The sequence below is a fragment of the Magnolia sinica genome, chromosome 1 (assembly GCF_029962835.1).
Source record: "Magnolia sinica isolate HGM2019 chromosome 1, MsV1, whole genome shotgun sequence".
Classification (NCBI taxonomy): Eukaryota; Viridiplantae; Streptophyta; class Magnoliopsida; order Magnoliales; family Magnoliaceae; genus Magnolia; species Magnolia sinica.
The window spans coordinates 17,243,097-17,269,220 of record NC_080573.1 but is presented as its reverse complement, the minus strand read 5'-3'; the positions used below and the strand labels follow the sequence as shown (position 1 = coordinate 17,269,220).

Sequence of the window (26,124 nt, the reverse complement as noted above, 5' to 3'; positions counted from 1 at the left end):
CTCTCTCGCCGTCCCGATCTCTCTCCCAGACCCGCGCCACTCTCTCTCTCTCTCTGTCCCGGTCCCAGACCCGCGCGACTCCCAGCTTCTTCCCACCCCTCTCTCTCTCTCTCTTCATCACTTTCATCATCTCCAGATCTGGTGCAGCCAGCAGCCCCTGCCCTTCATCTCTTCCCCGGCCAGGTACTCATTTCTCTATTTAGGTTTTTAATTTTTAGATTTGTAAATCTGCAGTGGGAGTTCGTTGGCCATGTTTGGTAAACAATGGGACCAATGATCTAGATGGCCTGGGTTGCTATAGATGTATACCATGTATACAATAGATGCAGACATAGAATAGTCTTGCCATTCATCATTTGTTGTGAATGTTTAAGGTGTGCACAACATGTGTTTGATGAAATGTCTCTGCGGAAGAAGGTGGATTACATACATTGCAACTCAAGCATGCGAGTAAACTCTATGGGGCCACTGCGATGTGTGTGTCTTATCCATGCAGGCCATCTATTTTTCAACTCATTTTATGGCATGAGCCTAAATGGAAGCATATCCAGTGCTCAAGTGGGCCCACCACAGGAAACAGTGGGAATCGAAGACCCACTGTTGAAAACTTCTTAGGGCAGCAGAAGTTTCAAATCAAGTTGATATTTGTGTTTTCCCTATGTTTGTGTTAGCTTATGAACAAGTTGGGTGATAAATAAACATCGCTGTGGGCCCTACGAAAGTCTCAACGGTGGATGTCATAATCCCCACTCTTTCCTGTGTGTGGTCCAGCTGAGCTTTGGATAAAATGAGGATTGCTGGTCTCTGCTGGTCTGTACAAAATAAATTCTTTTTGTTGAGCTTGCCAATGTAGAATGTGAATTAGGTATATTCCTTCCGCTAGTTATGATCAGGGTGAACTGATTCAAGAAAAGACTTGTTGATGGTACAAAATAAATTCTTTTAAACCACTAGGGAAACCAAAATGCCAATGAATTTAACATGTTATATAAATCAAAACACAATTTTTCTTCATATTTTCATTTTTAGTGCTGATTGTTTTTCGGTTTTCTTTTCTATCATGTAGAACAAATGTAATATTAGTAATATCATCCATGGTATTGCAGCAATCAATATCAGGGATGCATTTCCACATGATATATAATAATAGGGAATCCTAGTAGTGAGATGAATCATGGAATATCAGAGAAACAATTTCAGATCATCAAGCTTCAGGAGAGCAAGTTTATTCTACACATGACTATTACTACTCACCACTGAGCAAGAACCATATGAACAAAGAATGGAGATGAACAATTTTATTTTAACCAATAATACAATGACCAATAATTTATTACTATGACACATGAGATTGCTGAGCTTTGGATGCATGTTAATGGTTTAAGTTATAAATGATTTACATCTTTACAGCATGTCTTGTTTGGCTTTAAGTTATAAATGATTTGCAGTTAACCCCAACAAAGAGTTTGAATAATTGAATAGAATTGAAGTATCATTAGCATGTCATATGTCTAATATATTAGAAGCATAGAGTCACTTTTGTTACACATATGACACAGTTACTTGCATTTGAAATATACCCATTTACTACCAAATCTAAGATGCTAAACAGGATGTTAGCATTTACAAAAAATCAGAAGTACAACTGCTGGGTTATCTACGTTTTATAGTCGTTTTTGATCAAAATTGATAGAAAATCATAATCCATGGAATTTCGTTTCTACTACGCGTCGCTCCAACCAAAAGCACATTGGGAGAAAAAAAATCCATTCCCACGATAAGGCCAATGGATTGAAATTGGTGGTTCATCCAAACGAGCACCACAAAAAGATTGCTTCATCGAGGATAATAAAAGAAGGCACCAAAAGAACACATGTGGGTTGTATGTTTGGATTTTCATGTGGGACATGGAATTTGTATGATTGTTTCTGAATTGGTAGGATCTAAGCCTGAAATCTTGCATATCATATTTAATTTTCCATGTCTTGCATTAGTGGGGCTTGAATCGTGAAATTTCCTTTCCCGCCAAAGTAAGCAAAGTATGCATGTGGTCCACTTTAGAAAGGATAGCACTAAATGAACCATCTTACTCACATATATTTTTCTCGTACATGCGGGTCCCACCTGATAGGAGACTAGCGTTCTTCATTTTTTTTTTCCAAGGCATGTTCTCAGCAGGTTACACCTGATGAATGAGCCAAATACTTTCAAGTTGAAAAACAGAGGATGACAGAAGGATTGAGAAAAACCAAAGATACTAAAGTATCTAATGCATCTTAAATATTTAGAATTAAGAAGTCTCAAGTCCAACTAGTTGGACTGCAATTTATTGCATCTTAAACATTTTTATAGATCATTTTATAAATCATTTACATCTTTGCTATCAATTGTATTATCAAATGAAATTCAAACTCTTTGTTGGGGTTAACTGTAAATCATTTATAGTTGTTTATAATAATATGAAAAAAATCTGTTTTTGTTTATAATAATATTAAAAAAATCTATTTGTAAAAAAATAATTTCATTTGATTTTTTTTGTATGGATGCATCATGCATGGTTTTATGATAAAACACATGTATGTATGTGTGTATATGTATGCATGCACACATGGATGGATGAAACGTATGCATGCAGGCATGGATGGACAGATTATGCATGTGTGTATGCATGCATACATGCATGCATGGATGGATTTATGTGTGTGTATATGTATGTATGTATGCATGCATGGATGGAAGACTGGATGGATGGATCATCACGTATGTGTGTGTATGTGTGTATGCATGCATGGATAGATGGATGGATTGTTAGATCATGGATGGATGGATCATCATGCATGTGTTTATGTATGTATGCATGCATGGATGGATGGATGTATCATCATGCATGTTTGTATGCATGTATGTATGTATGCATGATCCCAAACCTAAACCCGACCCCAAACCTGAACCCGATTTCCTAAACCTAAACCTTAACTCATCCTCAATTCCCTAAAGCTATAACCTATAACCTAAAATCTACACCTAATCATGTGCATATATTTGCGGATATATATAGATCTATATTTTTTTTGTGATTGGTGACCACATGTGTGACATGTTTTGACAGTTTATGAAAAGCCTCTTTTTATTATATCTCACTTTTTATATGCTACATGCACGTGATATCAGAAATGGATTTGACGCCCCCGAGGAAGAATTGGATTACGAAAGATATATTCAGTGATGAATACATTAAAGGCGTTGAATTGTTTATTATTTTTACGAAAAGGAATTCGAGAGGTATTGATTGGTATAGTTGTCTCGTAATGTGCGTGGGAAGAAAATACTAAGTACAGTTTCTGAGCATTTAATTATGAATGGTATAGATTAGACATACACAACTTGGTTTTTTATGGAGAACAACTTCCCAATATGGGTGTCAATGTGAAGGCTCTTAGTACATCTGCCACTGATTGTAATGAAGAGCTATTGCCCAGAATGGTTGATTTGGTTAATGATACTTTTGGTCGTGTTCAACCCGATGACTTAGATGCATGTATGAATGAGGTTAATAGGGAATATGGTAGTTAGCCTCAAGATGACATAGACAATGATACTCAGTACAATAAATTAAGGGAGGATGCGGTACAACCCCTATATCTATCGTGTAAACGTGAGTATACAAAGTTGTCAGTGACAGTTGAGTTGATAAACATGAAGGCTAGATATCAGTGGTCAGATAATAGCTTTACGAGTTTGCTGCAACTGCTCAAGAAGATTTTGCCAAGCGAGAACTCTTTGCCAGATAGTACCTATAATGCAAAGAGATTGATCAGTTCGTTGGGTATGAACTATGAGGTGATACATGCATGTCGTAATGATTGTATTTTGTACTGGAAGGAGCATGCTAATAAGGAAAGTTGTCCTACATGTAAAGCAAGCAGATGGAAAGTGAATGGTGTTGTAAGATCAAGAGTCTCACATGTACCATGGAGGGTGTTAAGATACTTCCCATTAACACCAAGGTTAAAAAGACTTTATAACATATCATGGATTGCAGAGAATATGTCGTGGCATTCAAAGGGGGCTAAAAATGACTCATACATGCATCATCCTGTGGATTCTTCTGTGTGGAAGTTTGTAGATAGAAAATTTAGTGATTTTGCTGTGGATCCACGTAATGTTCGGTTGGGACTTGCAACAGACAGATTCAACCCCTTTGGGCATATGAGCATCTCATATACTTGCTGGCCTGTTATGGTTGTTCCATACAATCTTTCACCTCATTTATGCATGCAGAAGGAATTTATTATGTTAGCACTTTTAATTTCCAAAAAAAATGGTCCAGGGCATGACATTGACGTATATTTACAACTATTAATTGAAGAATTAAATGAATTATGGAAAGGGTCGATAACATATGACTCATTCGGGAAGAACAAGTTTACAATGAAGGCGATTTTATTATAGGCAATACATGATTTTTCAGCCTATGGACATCTTTCTGGGTGTAAGACAGGAGGAAAGTATGCATGTCCTGTTTGTAGTGAGGAGACTGACTCTGTTTGGCTAAAACATGGAAAGAAGTTTGCTTATATGGGGCACAGAAGATTCCTCCCAAGAGCTCATATCTTTAGGAGCCAAAGATCTCGATTCAATGGGAATGATGAAAATCAGTAGGCTCCAAAGCGTTTGTCTGGAGAACAGGTATTGGTTAAAATGAATAATATACAAACCAAGTTTGGAAAGTATATAGAAAATAAGAGGAAGAAGACCACAGATGAGGATTCTAACCTTATTACTTGGTCGAAGAGATCAATCTTCTTTACATTGTCGTATTGGGAGCATATGCCCATTCGCCATAATTTGGATGTGATGCATGTCGAGAAAAATGTTACCGAGAACCTTATTGCAATAATCATGGACATGAAGGACAAGTTTAAGGATGGTTTACAAGCCCGTCAGGATCTTATGGCTATGAAGATAAGATCAAAATATTGGCCAGAGGAAAAAATGGTAAGTTATTATTGCCTATTCACATTATCCAGATCTGAAAGAGAACTCATTTATCGAACCTTGAGTGATTTAAAAGTTCCGAGAGGGTATAGTGCAAACTGGAAACATCATATCAGTATGGATGACTATCATCTCAAGGGCCTTAAGTCACATGATTATCACATTCTAATGCAGCAGTTACTACCCGTATTATTGATGCATTCATTCAAGAAAGAAAAGTCATTGCGCGCCGCTATTATACAATTGTCAAGATTATTTAACGTCATATGTTCTAAAGAAATTCATCGTATGGAGCTTCAAGAAACGAAAAATAAAATAGTGGAAACATTATGTGTTTTCGAAAAGTATTTTCCACCATCGTTTTTTGTTTCTATGACACACCTTGTTGTGCACTTGGCGGAGGAGGCACAAGTTTGTGAACCTGTCAGATATCGATGGATGCATCCTTTTGAGAGGTAACTTTAACTGTTTTAATTTATTAACCTTTTCAAAATAGCTTATATTTTTTCATCAATACCTGATTTTAATATTTAGCAGGATGATGAGAACATACAAGAAGTATGTGATGAATTAAGCTTACCCAGAGGGCTGTATTGTGAAACGCTACATTATAGAGGAATCTATGATATACTGCATGGAATACTATCCTGATAATACAATAGGAGGTCATAAGCAAGGACTAAAAATATTCAATGATGATGAAAATGCTGGTGATGCCCAGAATGATAAGAAAGGAAAAGTTTATGATCTTACTATAATGCAATACCAACAAGCACGTAGATGGTTTTTGCAACATCACGTTGAAAATCATCAATGGGAGGAGTAAGTTAATGAAGTATATTATTCTTTTTTTATATTTTTAAATGGCTTATGGTAATAAACATTGTTATATATGTATATATAAAATTAATTGCTAAGATGTGGAATTTGTAGGAAGTACCAAACATACATCCAGGGCCAAACACGTATGAGACAAAACCGAAAGGGTAATCTGTCAGCAGGAAAACCAATGGAATACATTCTTTGGTTAAGAAATCAACTACATAATCAAGAAATGTCTCCATTTAAGAGAATTGCCGATGGTCCTGACTTCAAATGCATATCATATAATACTTACTCAGTAAATGGATATGTTTTTAGCACTGCGAATTCTGAAATGAACAGAACAACACAGAACAGTGGAGTCTCAATGAAAGTGCTAACTAACTTCAGGGCAAGTGCCAGGGATAGGAATCCTATAGAAGAAGAAGTCACTTATTATGGCATCATTAGACAAATTCTTGAATTGAACTACTTCGACTTCAGAGTAGCACTCTTCTACTGTGATTGGGTGCATATTGAAGATAAATTGAATGGATATTTCATAAATCCCGAAACAAATTTGATATTTGTCAATCTAGGAAGGTTTAGATGGAACTTAAAGGAAGACGATGAAACGTTTATTCTTGCATCTCAGGGAGCTCAGGTCTTCTACTGTAAGGATCCAACTAGAGATGACTAACATGTTGTACTGGATGCTCCTAAGAGATTGACGAAAGATGCATATGCATTTGAAGATCCACTTGAGTTTGAGGCCAGAAAGAATGTAGGTTCTTCAGCACTTTCATTAATCGATGATTTAAATGAAGAAGATGAGGATGTACAGGACAAATCATGGGTAGAGAGTGAGCCGAGTACCTCACGTCATAGGAAACGGAAAAGAAACTAATAAGATTCAAATCAGTTTGAAAGTGAGTTGAATTCTATTTAGTAATGATTGTTATATTTTTTTAGCTATTAAAATATTAATAGAATGCCAATTACATAATAATGAGATATTGTTTTGTTTTATAAAATTGCAGGAATTATGTCAGATTTTGGTGGTTCATCAGCTTCAGCCCAAGGAAGCAATACAAGGAAGAGACTTGAATTAAATGAATATAAACAACCAGTCGGAGAAACATCAGCGCCTTTCAACACATTTTTATGGTAACTTGGCAGGACACATTGTCCAATTTCATTTGCTGATTGGCGCAAAGTGCCTGGTGCAATTAAGGATGATATCTAGTCTATGGTTTTGGTGAGCATGTTTGTTCTTGATTTTATTTCTAATTCTTACTCAATAAGATTGTTTGATTATTAATTTAATGAAATAGGCCACGTACGACATCAATAATGAGTTAAAAGAATATACATTTTCAAAAGTAAGTAAAGCTTAGAAGGTATGGAAATACAATCTGTGAAAGGAATATGATAAATTTGATAATGATGTAGAAAGAAGAAGAAATTGTCCCATTGGTGTGAAGCAAGAGGATTAGGACATTTTCATTAATCTATAATCCACAGAATTATTAATTAATCTTCGTAAGAAGGGAAAGACTTCCAGAGCATAGGTAAAATGCCCTCACACGACTGGAAGACGAGGTGCTGCTAGGACATTAGAGAAAATGGTAATTTGTACTACATTTTTTGACAATTCAATTGATGAATATAAATTCTTGTTGACTAATTTTCTTATATAATTACAGCGAAAAGAAAATCCAAATACTATCATCACTAGGACCGATTTGTTTGTCGCCACTCATAGCAGATCTGATGGGTCTTACCCAACACAAACACATCTTGAAACAGCGGTGAGAATAATTTTTTAGTTTTTAATCATTTTTTTATTTAAGTACAATGAAGGATTTATTGTAACAATTATCTTCTAATAGGAAAGAATATTATCGATAGCTGGCAGTGATCCTTCCAGTAAGCACAAGGATTTAGACCACGACCCAGTTTCATAGGTTTTCCATCAATTCTACTCACTTTACATACATTGTTGTTGATTTTTTTTAATAATAATATACACACATCACTAAACTTAAAAATTATTGTTTAGGTTTGTGGTCGTGATAGCAGAGGCCGGGTTAGGGGCATGGGTTTGGGTATTTCTAAGACTACTATGAAGGTTGCCACCCCCTACATCATAGAAGCTCGGTCGGAGAGAAATGCACGTATGTCCATTGAGGCTAAATTTGAAGCATTAATGACTCAAATGCAAGAATTTCGTACGATTGTTGAGCAACAATTTGCTGAACTTAGGCAACAAATTACTTATCAAAGCCAACTACTTCACCGCTCCCCTGATATAGCTGCATCTCAGGTACTGCATTTGCCATGATCAAATGATATAATTATTATTTTTAAAGATAAAAGTAGCATTATTATTTACATGAAACTATTATTTTATTTATAGGCCCACCGTCGATCTGGTGAGCCCTCAAGTATTCGAGAAGACTCTACAACAACTCCATCGATGGAACAAATTTGCCAATTGAGAGATATCCGTGGTCGGACTGTTGCTAGTGGGCGGATGGTGTCAGATACTACAGGCATCCCTCCAGAATGCATCAGAGTTGCAATAGATGATATCAATGTTCGCACAGCAGAGTTGTTTAATGATGACAGGACATATGAAGATATTCAATTAGGTGAAATTGTTGTCTAGCCCAAATTCCTGATGAGAATTTGAATATTCAGTAGTTTTGTTTAACTTTTTGAACTCTAGGACATATTGTATGAAGAAAAATTGATTATTCACTGAAATCCTTTTTTGATCAAGTTACCTTTTTTATTTATTTAATCTTTAACATCCTTTTTATTAATTATGGCTTGTTGTCATTTATTTTTTTATTAACCAAGTCACTAAAGGATTTCAATTTCAAATGTAACCGAAGTATTGACAGAACGTTGTCTCTTGTTGCAGTACGAGATGTAACAAGAATATACATTGATTATGTATTTGAATTTTTTTAAATGCACTAACCAGAAACGATTTGAGACGACGTTCAATGATACTTTGTTAAATATGAAATTTATGACATTTAGTTACTTGGTTAATTAAAAAGAACTACGTAATGGCTTGATCCCAATCTGACTTTTTGGGTACGTAGGCAGCCGATCGTAATGTACTAGAATATCGGTGCAGCCACAAATCTTTTTTCTCCTTTGAATTATAACAGACTGTATCAGTTGCATTTTTCTCTGTCATACAGGTTGTGGCTATCAAAGATATAATATCACCTCCTTATAGGGAAACATTTAATGATGTGCACAAGTAAATTCATTTTTTCTTATTCCTTATATTATTTCCCAGTTATATTTGTGTTGGTTTTAGAGTACAGGTAGCAATAGAAAGTCTTGGTTGATTGTGGCTTATAAACAAAGGGATGAGTAACCAACAATACGAATATGGGAGGCCTTCCCCAGGTATCTATATGCTTTTAGATATAATTATGTTGTTTTTAAATGTATTAGATCGAAATTGATCGAGCAGACTCGGATGTGCGTCGGAGCTATTCGGATGTTGAGCGGGGGTCCCTGGAAGGTGGGAACCGCTGTTATAACCATGATGAAGCTGTCCATTTCCTTTGGACAACATTGGAGTGGCCTGACCATTTGGACAAGACATGTTTATGTATTTACTCAAAATTTATGGAGCAGACCTGGATGTGCGTCAGAGCTATCCGGATGTTGAGCGGGGGTCCTTGAAAGGTGGGAATCGTTGTTATGACCATGATGAAGCTATCCATTTCCTATGGACAGCATTGGAAGGGCCTGACCATTTGGATAGGCCATGTTTATGTATTTATTCGAAATTGATGGAGCAGACCCGAATGTGCGTCGGAGCTATCCGGATGTTGAGTGGGGTCCCTGAAAGATGGGAACCGCTGTTGTGATTACGATGAAGCTGTCCATTTCCTATGGATAGTATTGGAAAGGCCTGGCCAATTGGAGCAGACCGTGTTTATATCTGTATTTGCAAGGACCACACCCTTAACCTATAACCTAAACCTATTCTCAAATCCCCAAAAGTATAACTACAACCTAAACCTATAACCTAAACCTATAAACTATAACCTAAACTTATAACCTAAACTCAATTCCCTAAACTTTAACCTACAACCTAACCTAAACCTATACTTATTCCCTAAACCTATTCTCAAATCCCAAAACCTATAACCTAAACCATACCCTAAACCTATAACCTATAACCTGAACCTATAACCTAAACTCAATTCCCTAAACCTTAATTTATAACCTAACCTAAGCCTATACTTATAACCTAAACCTATTCTCAAATCCAAAAACCTATAACCTAAACCTATAACCTATAACCTATAACCTGAACCTATAACCTAAATTCAATTCCTTAAACCTTAACCTATAACCTAACCTAAACCTATACTTATAACCAAAACCTATTCTCAAATCCCAAAACCTATAACTATAACCTAAACCTTAACCAAAAACCTATAACCTATACCTATAACCTTAACCTTAACATATAACCTCAACCTAAATGTAAAGCTAAACCTAAACCTATTCACAAATCCCAAAATCTAAACCTAAACCTTAATGTATTCTCAAATCCCTAAACCTAAACCTACACCTAATCCTAATCGAAACTCCCCAACCTAAACCTAAACCTAAACTTGATAACCCAAACCTAAACCCGATCCCGAACCCAAACCCGATTTCCTAAACCTAAACCTTAACCTATTCTCAATTCCCTAAACCTATTGCTTATAACCTAAACCGAAATCTAAACCTATACCTTAACCTAAACCTAAACCTATAACCTATAACCTAAACATAAACCTAAAACCTAAATGTATTCTCAAATCCCTAAACCTAAACCTACACCTTATCTTAATTTAAACTCCCTAACCTAAACCTAAACCTAAACTTGATAACCCAAACCTAAACCCAATCCCGAACCCGAACCCGATTTCCTAAACCTAAACCTTAACCGATTCTCAATTTCCTAAACCTATTGCTTATAACCTAAACCGAAACCTACACCTATACCTTAACCTAAACTTAAACCTAAACCGGTAACCTATAACCTAAACCTAAACCTAAAACCTAAATGTATTCTCAAATCCTTAAACCTAAACCTACACCTAATCCTAATTTAACTCCATAACCTAAACCTAAACTTAAACTTGAAAACCCAAACCTAAACCCGATCCCGAACCCAAACCCGATTTCCAAAATATAAACCTTAACCTATTCTCAATTCCAAAAACCTATTGCTTATAACCTAAACTGAAATCTAAACCTATATCTTAACCTAAACCTAAACCTATAACCTATAACCTAAACATAAACATAAAACCTAAATGTATTCTCAAATACCTAAACCTAAACCTACACCTAATCCTAATCTCAACTCCCTAACCTAAACCTAAACCTAAACTTGAAAACCAAAACCTAAACCCGATCCCGAACCCGAACCCGAATTTGAATCCCTAAACCCTTAGCCTAAACCTAAACCTAAACCTAAACCTATAACCTAAACCTAAGCCTAAACCTAAACCTAAACCTAAACCTAAACCTATAACCTAAACCTATAACCTATAACCTAAATGTATTCTCAAATCCCTAAACCTAAACCTACACCTAATCCTAATCTCAACTCCCTAACCTAAACCTAAACCTAAACTTGAAAACCAAAACCTAAACCCGATCCCGAACCCGAACCCGATTTCCTAAACCTAAACCTTAACCTATTCTCAATTCCTTAAACCTATAGCTTATAACCTAAACCTAAACCTTAACCTAAACCGTAACCTAAACCTATAACCTATAGCCTTAACCTAAACCTAAACCTAAACTTGTAACCTATAACCTAAACCTAAACCCAAAACCTAAATGTATTCTCAAATCCTTAAACCTAAACCTAAACCTTAACCTAAACCTTAACCTAAACCTATAACCTATAGCCTTAACCTAAACCTAAACCTAAACCTGTAACCTATAACCTAAACCTAAACCTAAACCTAAATGTATTCTCAAATCCTTAAACCTAAACCTAAACCTTAATCTAAACCTTAACCTAAACCTATAACCTATAGCCTTAACCTAAACCTAAACCTAAACCTGTAACCTATAACCTAAACCTAAACCTAAAACCTAAATGTATTCTCAAATCCTTAAACCTAAACCTAAACCTTAACCTAAACCTATAACCTATAGCCTTAACCTAAACCTAAACCTAAACCTGTAACCTATAACCTAAACCTAAACCTAAACCTAAATGTATTCTCAAATCCTTAAACCTAAACCTAAACCTTAATCTAAACCTTAACCTAAACCTATAACCTATAGCCTTAACCTAAACCTAAACCTAAACCTGTAACCTATAACCTAAACCTAAACCTAAAACCCAAATGTATTCTCAAATCCTTAAACCTAAACCTAAACCTTAACCTAAACCTATAACCTATAGCCTTAACCTAAACCTAAACCTAAACCTGTAACCTATAACCTAAACCTAAACCTAAAACCTAAATGTATTCTCAAATCCTTAAACCTAAACCTACACCTAATTCTAATCTCAACTCCCTAACCTAAACCTAAACTTAAACTTGAAAACCCAAACCTACACCCGATCCTGAACCCGAACCCGATTTCCTAAACCTAAACTTTAACCTATACTCTATTCCCTAAACCTATAGCTTATAACCTAAACCTAAGCCTAAACCTAAACCTAAACCTATAACCTATAACCTAAATATATTCTCAAATCCCTAAACCTAAACCTACACATAATCCTAATCTCAACTCCCTAACCTAAACCTAAACCTAAACTTGAAAACCAAAACCTAAACCCGATCCCGAACCCGAACCCGATTTCTTAAACCTAAACCTTAACCTATTCTCAATTCCCTAAACCTATAACTTATAACCTAAACTTAAACCTAAACCTAAACCATAACCTAAACCTATAACCTATATCCTTAACCTAAACCTAAACCTAAACCTGTAACCTATAACCTAAACCTAAACCGAAAACCTAAATGTATTCTCAAATCCTAAAACCTAAACCTAAACCTTAACCTAAACCTTAACCTAAACATATAACCTATTGCCTTAACCTAAACCTAAACCTAAACCTGTAACTTATAACCTAAACCTAAACCTAAAACCGAAATGTATTCTCAAATCCTTAAACCTAAACCTACACCTAATCCTAATCTCAACTCCCTAACCTAAACCTAAACTTAAACTTAAAAACCCAAACCTAAACCCGATCCCAAACCCGAACCCGATTTCCTAAACCTAAACCTTAACCTATTCTCAATTCCCTAAACCTATTGCTTATAACCTAAACCTAAGCCTAAACCTAAACCTAAACCTAAACCTATAACCTATAACCTAAACCTATAACCTATAACCTAAATGTATTATCAAATCCCTAAACCTAAACCTACACCTAATCCTAATCTCAACTCCCTAACCTAAACCTAAACCTAAACTTGAAAACCAAAACTTAAACCCGATCCCGAACCCGAACCCGATTTCCTAAACCTAAACCTTAACCTATTCTCAATTCCCTAAACCTATAGCTTATAACCTTAACTTAAACCTAAACCTAAACCTTAACCTAAACCTATAACCTATAGCCTTAACCTAAACCTAAACCTAAACCTGTAACCTATAACCTAAACCTAAACCTAAAACCTAAATGCATTCTCAAATCCTAAAACCTAAACCTAAACCTTAACCTAAAACTATAACCTATAGCCTTAACCTAAACCTAAACCTAAACCTGTAACATATAACCTAAACCTAAACCTAAAACCTAAATGTATTCTCAAATCCTTAACCCTAAACCTACACCTAATCCTAATCTCAACTCCCTAACCTAAACCTAAACTTAAACCTGAAAACCCAAACCTAAACCCGATCCCGAACCCAAACCCGATTTCCTAAACCTAAACCTTAACCTATTCTCAATTCCCTAAATCTATTGCTTATAACCTAAACCTATGCCTAAACCTAAACCTTAACCTAAACCTAAACCTAAACCTAAACCTATAACCTATAACCTATAACCTAAATGTATTCTCAAATCCCTAAACCTAAACCTACACCTAATCCTAATCTCAACTCCCTAACCTAAACCTAAACCTAAACTTGAAAACCATAACCTAAACCCGATCCCGAACCCGAACCCGATTTCCTAAACCTAAACCGTAACCTATTCTCAATTCCCTAAACCTATAGCTTATCACCTAAACTTAAACCTAAACCTAAACCTTAACCTAAACCTTAACCTAAACCTCTAACCTATAGCCTTAACCTAAACCTAAACCTAAACATGTAACCGATAACCTAAACCTAAACCTAGAACCTAAATGTATTCTCAAATCCTATTTCCTAAACCTATACCCATAACATAAACCTAAACCTAAACCTGTAACCTATAACCTAAACCTAAACCTAAAATCCAAATGTATTCTCAAATCCTTAAACCTAAACCTACACCTAATCTTAATGTCAACTCCCTAACCTAAATCTAAACTTAAACTTGAAAACCCAAACCTAAACCCAATCTCGAATCCGAACCCGATTTCCTAAACTTAAACCTTAACCTATTCTCAATTCCCTAAACCTATTGCTTATAACCTAAACCAAAACCTAAACCTATACCTTAACCTAAACCTAAACCTAAACCTATAACCTATAACCTAAACATAAACCTAAAACCTAAATGTATTCTCAAATCCCTAAACCTAAACCTACACCTAATCCTAATCTCAACTCCCTAACCTAAACCTAAACCTAAACTTGAAAACCCAAACCCAAACCCGATCCCGAACCCGAACCCGATTTCCTAAACCTAAACCTTAACCTATTTTCAATTCCCTAAACCTATAGCTTATAACCTAAACCTAAACCTTAACCTAAACCTAAACCTAAAACCTAAATGTATTCTCGAATCCCTAAACCTAAACCTACACCTAATCCTAATCTTAACTCCCAAACCCAAACCTAAACCTAAACTTGAAAATCCAAACCTAAACCCGATCCCGAACCCGAACCCGATTTCCTTAACCTAAATATTAACCTATTCTCAATTCCTTAAACCTATAGCTTATAAGCTAAACCTAAACCTAAACTTAAACCTTAACCTAAACCTAAACCTAAACCTATAATCTAAATGTATTCTCAAATCCCTAAACCTAAACCTAAACATAATCCTAATCTCAACTCCCTAACCTAAACCTTAACCTAAACTTGAAAACAATAACCTAAACCCGATCCCGAACCCGAACCCGATTTCCTAAACCTAAACCTTAACCTTAACCTATTCTCAATTCCCTAAACCTATAGCTTATAACCTAAACCTAAGTCTAAACTTAAACCTTAACCTAAACCTAAACCTAAACCTGTAACCTGTAACAAAAACCTAAACCTAAAACCTAAATGTATTCTTAAATCCCTAAACCTAAACCTACAGCTAATCCTAATCTCAACTCCCTAACCTAAACCTAAACTTTAACTTGAAAACCAAAACCTAAACCCGATCTCGAACCCGAACCCGATTTTCTAAACCTAAACCTTAACCTATTCTCAATTCCCTAAACCTATTGCTTATAACCTAAACCGAAACCTAAACCTATACCTTAACCTAAACCTATATCCTATAACATAAACAAAAACCTAAAACCTAAATGTATTCTCAAATCCCTAAACCTAAACCCACACCTAATCCTAATCTCAACTCCCTAACCTAAACCTAAACCTAAACTTGAAAACTCAAACCTAAACCCGATCCCGAACCCGAACCCGATTTCCTAAACCTAAACCTTAATGTATTCTCAAATCCCTAAACCTAAACCTACACCTAATCCTAATCTCAACTCCCTAACCTAAACCTAAACCTAAACTTGAAAACCCAAACCTAAACCCGATCTCAAACCCGAACCCGATTTTCTAAACCTAAACCTTAACTTATTCTCAATTCCCTAAACCTATATCTTATAACTTAAACCTAAGCTTAAACCTAAACCTAAACCTATAACCTAAGCCTAAACCTAAAACCTAAAAGTATTCTCGAATCCCTAAACCTAAACCTACACCTAATCCTATTCTCAACTCCCTAACCTAAACCTAAACCTAAACTTGAAAACCCAAACCTAAACCCGATCACGAACCCGAACCCGATTTCCTAAACCTCAACCTTAACCTATTCTCAATTCCCTAAACCTATAGCTTATAACCTAAACCTAAACCTAAACCTAAACCTAAAACCTAATGTATTCTCAAATCCTTAAACCTAAACCTACACCAAATCCTAATCTCAACTCCCTAACCTAAACCTAAACCTAAACTTGAAAACCCAAACCTAAACCCGATCCCGAACCCGAACTGATTTCCTAAACCTAAACCTTAACCTATTCTTAATTCCCTAAACCTATTGCTTATAACCTAAACATAAGTCTAAACCTAAACCTTAACCTAAACCTAAACCTAAACCTAAACCTAAAACCTAAATGTATTCTTAAATCCCTAAACCTAAACCTACACCTAATCCTAATCTCAACTCCCTAGCCTAAACCTAAACCTAAACTTGAAAATCAAAACCTAAACCCGATCCCGAACCCGAACCCGATTTCCTAAACCTAAACCTTAACCTATTCTCAATTCCCTAAACTTATATCTTATAACCTAAACTTAAACCTAAACCTAAACCTTAACCTAAACCTTATCCTAAACCTATAACCTATAGCCTTAACCTAAACCTAAACCTAAACCTGTAACCTAAACCTAAAACCTAAATGTATTCTCAAATCCCTAAACCTAAGCCTACACCTAATCCTAATCTCAACTCCCTAATACCTAAACCTAAACCTAAACTTGAAAATCCAAACCTAAACCCGATCCCGAACCCGAACCCGATTTCCTAAAACTAAACCTTAACCTATTCTCAATTCCCTAAACCTATTGCTTATAATCTAAACCGAAACCTAAACCTATACCTTAACCTAAACCTAAACCTATAACCTATAACCTATAACCTAAACTTAAACTTAAAACCTAAATGTATTCTCAAATCCCTAAACCTAAACCTACACCTAATCCTAATCTCAACTCCCTAACCTAAACCTAAACCTAAACTTGAAAACCCAAACCTAAACCCGATCCCGAACCCGAACCCGATTTTCTAAACCTAAACCTTAACCTATTCTCAATTCCCTAAACCTATAGCTTATAACCTAAACCTAAACCTAAACCTAAAACCTAAATGTATTCTCGAATCCCTAAACCTAAACCTACGCCTAATCCTAATCTCAACTCCCTAATCTAAACCTAAACCTAAACTTGAAAACCAAAACCTAAACTCGATCCCGAACCCGAACCCGATTTCCTTAACCTAAACATTAACCTATTCTCAATTCCCTAAACCTGTAGCTTATAAGCTAAACCTAAACCTAAACCTTAATCTAAACCTAAACCTAAACCTATAACCTAAATGTATTCTCAAATCCCTAAACCTAAACCTGCACCTAATCCTAATCTCAACTCCTTAACCTAAACCTAAACCTAAACTTGAAAACCCAAACCTAAACCCGATGCCGAACCCGAACCCGATTTCCTAAACCTAAACCTAAACCTAAACTTGAAAACCCAAACCTAAACCCGATGCCGAACCCGAACCTGATTTCCTAAACCTAAACCTTAACCTATTCTCAATTCCCTAAACCTTAACCTATAACCTAACCTAAACCTAAACCTATTACCTGCACTTATAACCTAAACCTATAACTTAAACCTAAGCCTAAAACTTAAACCTAAACCTAAAATCAAAATGTATTCTCAAATCCTTAAACCTAAACCTAAAATCAAAATGTATTCTCAAATCCTTAAACCTAAACCTACACCTAATCCTAATCTCAACTCCCTAACCTAAACTTAAACATAAACTTGAAAACCCAAACCTAAACCCGATCCCGAACCCGGACCCGATTTCCTAAACTTAAACCTTAACCTTAACCTATTCTCAATTCCCTAAAGCTATAACCTATATACTATAACCTATAACTAAAACCTAATCCTATAACCTAAACCTAAACCTAAACCTTAACCTAAACCAAAACCTATAACCTAAACCTTAACCTATAACCTATAACCTATAACTTGAACTTATAACCTATAACTTAAAACCTAATCCTAAACCTAAACCTATAACCTAAACCTAAAACTAAACCTATAACCTAAACCTATAACCTAAATGTATTATCAAATCCTTAAACCAAGACCTACACCTAATCCTAATCTCAACTCCCTAATTTAAACCTAAACCTAAACTTGAAAACCCAAACTTAAACCCGATCCCGAACCCAAACCCAATTGCTGTAATAATGTAGCCCAATCACATGGCAAGAAACAAGAATGTATCCCTTTTAACACATGCCCTTTTTTATAAAGCTTTAATTTTTGTTGTTGTTTCTATTAACTTGAATTGAAATACTTTTTTGCATTATTTGCTTGCATTAGTTTTATTTTAATGATCAGTTTTATTTTAAAAAAGTGCCCACTTTTTTGGAAGAAGTTTATGCAATTCTTCATGATTCTGAATTATAATGTTTTGTTGGTTTAATATTTTTTTTTTCAGATGAAAGACACATAAAATTGTTGTTGATTTTTTTCCTTTTTTTATTTATGATGTTAAACTTATATGTATTTTATGCGTGGATGAATGTAATGTGGATAAGATTATTTGTGTTTGGATGGATGTAGTTTATGTTTGGATGAATGTAGTTTATGTTGGATTTACGTAGTTTGGGTTTAGATGGATATAAATGTGAATATGATGAAATATATTATATAACAGGTGTATATCAGGAAGAATACGATGAAATATATTGTAACAGGTGTATATTGATCCTCTCAAATTTAAAAATGTGCTTTAAAAGCTCATAAGGGACGGTCCATGACAGTCCTTTTTAAGGACGGTTTGTGGCCGTCCTTTGAAGGCACATAAGAGACGGTCCATGACAGTCCTTTTTAAGGACGGTCTATGAGCGTCCTTTTAAAGGACAGTCCATAGTCGTCCTTTGAATGACGATAAGAGATGGTCTATGACAGTCCTTTTTAAGGACAGTCCATGACTGTCCTTTTAAAGGACGGTCCATAGCCGTCCTTTGAAGGTTAATTAGAGACGGTCTATAATAGTCCTTTTTAAGGATGGTCCATGACTGTCCTTAAAAAGGATTGTCGATAGCTGTCCTTTAAAAGCTCATAAGAGACGGTCCATGACCGTCCTTTTTTCGTAAATAAGAATGACGGTTTTCGACCGTCCTTTAAGTAATACGACACGTCAAAATTTGACGGCCCTTGCGTCGGTCCATGACCGTCCTTTTTGGTCATTTGAGACGGTTTTGGACCGTCCTTTTTTCACAGTTTTGGTGTAGTGAAAAGATTATCCTCGGCCCTATGGGAAGGGAGAACCAACCCAAGACTTCTAAAGTTGAGGAATAGTCTCTCACAACTGAACAGGCTTTTGTCAAACAATCTGAGGAAATAAGACATATCCATTAGTTGAAAAGAAAGAATATATGGAGCCTGTGAATATCCCAGAAGATTTAAAGCCAATTTTGTAGGAGTTCAAGGAGATTGTGCTCGATGAACCCCCCCGATAAATTGCCTCTCATCGGAGATATACAAAATCACGTTGATCCCGTCTCAGGGGCAAGTCCGCCCAATTACCCACATTATCAGAAAAAATATGAGATTTTGAAGACAAATGTGAAGGAACTGATCAATATTAGTCAAGTCAAGAAAAACATGAGTACATGTATTGTGTCAGCTCAAGAGCTTAATGCCAAGTACAAAAAAAGGGCTAATGAACATTGGCGTCAGAAGTTATCTCAGACTCATGTGCCAAGTCCCTTGCGTAACTCGAGGACGAGTTATTTTTCAAGTGAAGGGGTCTGATGTAGAACGTGTCACAGATACGTTCCCAACATGATTGAGTCAAAAGAAGATAGACCGTGAATTGACCATAAATTTGATCCGGGTATCGTTATGGGGTGTACAACCTATCAATCTTTACTGAAACGGGCCATCCGAGGTGAACCGACCCATAAAGTGGGTCGCATCTCTCCGTTTTGTCAGAAAACGTGCGCTTTCAGCTCAAAAATGAATTTTTAGAAAAATTTTACTATTTTTAGTAATTCTGATTTTTTTAATATTTTTAGAGTTTTAGATTTTCTTTCCTTTTAGAAATAACTTTTAGTTATACTAGGACTCTTCTAGAGAAAGTTTATTTGCAATTTTTATTTTTAGAAATTAGGCCTTAGAAGAGTTTTATTAGAATTAAGATTTTTATTAGAGTTAGAATTTTGCTATTTTTGGTAATTACGAATTTTAGTTTATTTTTTTCTATATTAATGGTGTAAGGAGACACATTGGACAATTATCAATGATCAATTAATCAATTTCGAATTTATTAGAATTTATTTCTATTTTCTGCTTTCTTTCCTCATGGATTCGAGAAGTCTCTGTGAGGAGTCCAGAGAAGCTCCGTGGATTCGGAGTAGTTATCCTCATCACGTTCATCTCTGCGTCAATTTCTCAACAGGAATGTCCAATCTTATGGCTATAAAAGAAAAGGGTAGAGGAAAATGCATATCATTTACTCAATTCCACAAGGGAATAGATGCTTTCTTCTTTGACAAACAAAGGAAGATTCCTTATTTCTAATCTTCTAAAGCCTTCAATTAGATTTTCTCAAATCCAATTTTCATTCGCAAGTATATGGGAAACCCAATTCTTTTTAATCTAAAGCCTTGAATTAGATTTTCTCAAATCAAAATATAAAGTCAAGATCCGTACCATTTGTATTGTGGGGTTCTACCAAACATGCCACTGTTCAAAAATCAAGCTGCCTACTTATTCAGTGGCCACTTGCGTACGTCGCAAAATGAACAGTTGCAACAAATTATTGAAAGATCTATTATCACACGTGGCCCACCTGATGAGCGGACTAATCTGATTTTAAGGTCAGATTACATTCACAGCGTACCCCGCCTGATAAACAGTCTGGATTTCACACAGCTGAGATAAGTTGGCACGTATGGTGTTGATCAGCTCTTCAATATCTCCTCTCATGATTCGCCTTAAGCACATCTCTTATGAACATTCCTCGTACAGTCCACGTGCTACGTAGTATTTGACTTCTGTTTTTCTTGTTTTTAGTTCATTAAAATGGCAAAACATGTCATAACAAGTGGGGTTACGATGATAGGGGAGTTTTTCTTTGAACTGCCGCATCACCAATTTGGGTGGTTCTCTCTAATCATCACCGTACAAGTCCTGATATAGCCATTGGAAAGGTAGATGAGCTGGTCCAACCATTGATGGGATAGGGTTACGTGATTTTCCTCAAGCTGATCATTTGATCTTAACCACTAGAGATTTGGCTTACAATCTGATGTTTAGATTAGAAAAATGTCCAACAACTGTATTCAACTGGCAGAGTCCAATCCATTACTGAGAAGGTGGGTCCTCGCCTGTTCATGGCATGGCCCAGTTGATGAACAGTTCCAATCACCTGGTGCAACGTGCATGGTGGATACTGCAAAGAACCGCCCAAAATGGTAGTACTGCGGACTACCAAATCACTCATCTTAAGGCCATCATCTCCGTATCGGTGGTCCGATACGCTACGAATATATGCTATTTCAAAGTTCGGACATTATGAAATTACAAGTCATATCTGTTGGTCTAAGGGAATGTTAGCTTGAACTTCAAGCGTTTACATGCTTTAACGTAAAAGTTCAAGTGATGATCTGGAAAAACAGATAGAGGGTGTAGATATACAACGCATAGTCAGGGTCCCACCCGCTGGATATATCTGGGGTCGCACCCAAATCGTGTTCGCAGGGAGATACTTTTGACGCATGGATGATCCTGACAGTTGATACACATAGCTGAATATAGGCTGAAGAAAAACAAAACAATCCATGGCTCACGTTCAATTGTACAAATCAATGGCCTATGGACGTACTTGGGCCATGAACATTGGACCATGGCCCACTCAAATTAACATGGTTGCATTCATCGGACTGTTTCTGCATTTATACTTCGCGTTGCATGCAACGAAGATCTCGAGCCGTCCCAGAAAACATTGCCATCGTTTATTTGCACCCATTTTATGGCCACTAATTGGACGGTTAGATTTATTAACTGCGTGGTCTTTGAGTTGTGCTTCATTCAAAACACATACACACACTTCGATGGTCTGAATTGATGGTCATGTATGCCATCTATATGCAGTGGATAGTCACCCTGGCTAATAAACTGTGAAGAACACACACACGAACTATACAAACTGGTAGTCAATGAAATGTATCTACTGACATCATCATTGAAATGTATCTAAACAGTAAAATCCTCGCAGACCATGATAAGCACAGTAAATTACGAATGTTTATTGGTTACAAACCTATCATAAAAGGGAAATTTAAGACTTCTGCCCATCTGACAGAAGGAACAAGAGTTCGCAGATTTATTAATGGAGACAGCAACTTAAAACCGAGAAAACACTGATATGAATCGTACGCGTTGTTGGATGAAAAGCACAGTAAATCGTGTACAGGGTTGCCCCTACATGATACGAATCTCCCATATTGATGTACCTTCAAAGAGAAAACGGTTGGATTAAACTCAAAAGTGAAGCAAACACCAATTAGTTGCTGTGCCAAACAATAAATATCCATTTTCAGCGTAATTGTATTCATCATCATGAAGCAACTGTAATCACCATCGTAAAATAGACAGACCTAAGCAACACTATCCACACTGTACTAAGACAGGCATCAAAGGACCCAATTAGCAGTAGATGAATGGTTTGTGTATCTACATATGGGGCGTACCATGGCTTGTGTATGACATTAAAAACATCCTGCAGGGTCATACCCCACCATGAAAAGAAGATGCCTTAAAAGGTGGACCAATCAAACCACGAGGTGGAAAATGGACAACTGCCCAAAAACCTTCAAATTCATGTAAAACCACTCTATAGTTAAACTAGCCAGATTTTTAAAGGTGTACTTCCTGCTTTCATGGTGGGGCAACCCTGTTGGAGGATGGAATATCATACACATACTAAAATAGGCCCTGCATGAAACTAGTTTTGCTGTACTTTTCACCTAGAACTGGTGTTCTCGTGTGCACAATAACCATGAGAGAAGAGAAATCTATTAACAATAGTTTGGTTGCCTAAGAACCAAGAATCTGTTTGGGCAGGTAATCCTGCAAAATAAGGATCAAGACCAATTGCCATTTTCATGGGGCCATGGACCTCAATGCCTAAAAAGCATGCACTTATTTTGCCATGAACACTTCAAAGATAGTGATTTACGGTAAGAAACCCCCCGACAAGTAGGAATGTGAGCATTTCTATGCTTTTTTAAAAATCATTTATTTATTCTTTTCCTAAATGTGTGGCCCACCTGATAAACTTCCCCATCTGTTTTTTGTTCTGGTTATATATGCATTGGAACCATCAGATGGATCACTAATTTGTGCCATACATAAAGTGGGAGTTCTTTGTGGGCATATACCACTTCCAAAAGAAATGGTTGCAAAACAAGAAAGCAGATAAGGTACAGCCATTAGAACAGGAACGTGGCATCGCCTCGCCACCTCTCTACCGTACATTGGTTATGATCATGTGTCAATTGAGACCGTTCGTTTAGGAAGACTCATCACTGATCATGTTCCAAAGTAGTTTTGTTAGACAATCCAAGCCAAAGTTTCTTCTCCTCTCATATAATCTCCATGATTCAAAGGTTAGGATTATCAATAATGCATGATTAAGCGGAGAGAGCTTCAATACAGTAGTAATAAGAGCATGAACGGTTCAGATGAATCTAAGGATGAGTTACGGGTGGAAAAGAAGCACCATACCGTATTGTAGCAGGGGAAACGTACCCCATTCAACCCCTGCAATGAATAGTAGGAAGACAGCGCGACGGTTAGAATATACTGACTCAAATCAACACCTCCAATTGCAGGTAGCACTATCGATAGATCATCACTCTAATGATTACAGGCATTGATTTATAAACATTTGTTTGTTGAATTTGGACTAGTGGTTAATTATTTTCATCTCCACCATCCGCTAGCATATATAGCATATAAGTTTTTCAAATTATAACATCCAAATTAGATGCAGTAGTTATATTAGGATAAAAAATTTGTTAAATTTATTTGATTATCTTAGATTGGTAGACATTTATTAGATGAATAAAAGTATGTTTGTGTATGCGTATATATACACAGATGCACACTTGCACCGGGTCTCCTGCTAAGCGTACAGTAAATAAGGTTAGGTGGGAGCAAATGTGCATGGATCAGGTGGGCCCCACTGTGAGGATGTTTCCAAAATCCACTCCAACAATCAAGGGCAGGACTGCATCTTAGGTCTAGGGATAAAAGTTCTGGCAGATTCACCAAGGGAATCAATTGGGAGGGAATGTCTACCTTGATTTTTTGCAGGGCCCACAATGGTGTGTATGTATAATTGATTCCATCATCGGTTGCATTATCCATCATTAGGTTCAGGCCATAAAGTTAAGCTGACTGATGATTTAGGTGCCCACACCAAAGGAAAGAAATGTGAGAGGGACGTCTACCTTTGAATTTTATTTTATTTTTTAGGATGCCTATTGTGATGATTACCTGAAATCCACTCCAACCACCAGCTGCCTTGCAAAAATTTGTCTAGGGCCCCATGATTAGCTGCATCTATAATTTATTTGGGCTACACCAAGGGAAACAATTTGGAAGGTAGGTGTCCCCTATAGCTATTTCCACTCGTGTGGTCCACCTGAATCATAGACATGGCATTAGGATTTCGGCCCATCGTTGGCTGATGCAAGGAGTGGATTTCAGATATACATCATGATGGGGCCCTCCCGACCCGACCCTCTGCTCTGTGTATGCATGTATATATATTCTTACTAGGAATTAACAAAGTTATAAATAGTGTGCTCCCACTTTTCTGGTTAGAAAAAGAAAGAAAGATATAAACTACTGTTACCAAATTAAAGGCCAGGATTGATGGACCAATCAAAATCTTGGGGCTATAACTTAGACACATTGGTTCCATAATTTAGTCAGTTTAACTTAATTAATGCCACGTCTGCCATTTCCAAATGCTTGCATATCAAGCATCAGAGATTTCTAGAGGTATGCTAATACCATACGTTTGGGCTAGAAAAAATAAAAATAAAAATAACCATGAATTTATTGAATGTTGTGGCCCACTTATAAAGTGAGATTGCCTATTTTTATGCACAAATCTAATAATTATTTCCAACCTTATGGAAAGCTTAGGACTCATGTGTTTCATGTTTTTGCATGTGCTTCGTGTAGATATGTACGGCTCTACATGTGCTCCGCTCGATGCTTTTAGTCAATTAAGATTGAAATTTTGAATAGGCATAACTGATAAGAGTAACATGAATTATATCCTGAATGTTGCCACCCCTAATAAAAATAAACCCATCATGTTTACTTTGTATTTGTATATGACAAAAAGCATAACGGATGAAGGTAGTTATTAAATCAGTAGGTGTAAAGGTTCCAACAATATTATAAAACCTAATGGAAAATAATGACAATTTTGACCCAAAAATGGGGATTCCCTACATATGATGTGTGATGTTCACCAACCAACTAAGATTAAGTGAATATATTTGAGCAAAAGCAAAGAGCATGTGACAAATGATTGAAAAAAAATATACCTTACTCTTCTTCTTCTTCTATTTCTTCTTCTTCTTCGATTTCTTTCTTCTTCTTCTTCGATATCTTCTTCGTCAAGAGAATGACAATTTTGACCCAAAAATGGGGATTCCCTACATATGATGTGTGATGTTCACCAACCAAGATTAAGTGAATATATTTGAGCAAAAAATGTTGTGCAAAGAGCATGTGACAGATGATTGAAAAAAAAATAAAAAATAAACCTTTCTCTTCTTCTTCTTCGATTTCTTTCTTCTTCTTCGATTTCTTCTTCGGTTACTTCTTCGTCAAGAGAATGACAATTTTGACTCAAAAATGGGGATTCCCTACATATGATGTGTGATGTTCACCAACTAAGATTAAGTGAATATATTTGAGCAAAAAATGTTATGCAAAGAGCATGTGACAGATGATTGAAAAAAAAAATTAAAAAAAAAAATACCTTTCTCTTCTTCTTCTTCGATTTCTTTCTTCTTCTTCTTCAATTTCTTCTTCGGTTTCTTCTTCGTCAAGAGAATGACAATTTTGACCCAAAAATGGGGATTCCCTATA

The 26,124-nt window shown here is 36.1% G+C and overlaps 1 long non-coding RNA gene across 2 annotated transcripts; it reads right to left on the bottom strand.

The window, feature by feature from the left end:
• Nucleotides 1-22,209: 22,209 nt before the first annotated feature.
• LOC131234602 (uncharacterized) lies at nucleotides 22,210-26,115 on the bottom strand. 2 transcript variants are annotated; one of them, XR_009165812.1, is made up of 4 exons: nucleotides 26,015-26,115; nucleotides 25,575-25,685; nucleotides 23,734-23,769; nucleotides 22,210-22,460 (listed from the first exon to the last, which is right to left on the bottom strand). It is a non-coding gene; the product is annotated as an uncharacterized LOC131234602 (long non-coding RNA). The 2 variants fall into 2 exon arrangements; XR_009165935.1 differs by lacking the exon at nucleotides 26,015-26,115 and adding an exon at nucleotides 25,797-25,900.
• Nucleotides 26,116-26,124: the final 9 nt, after the last annotated feature.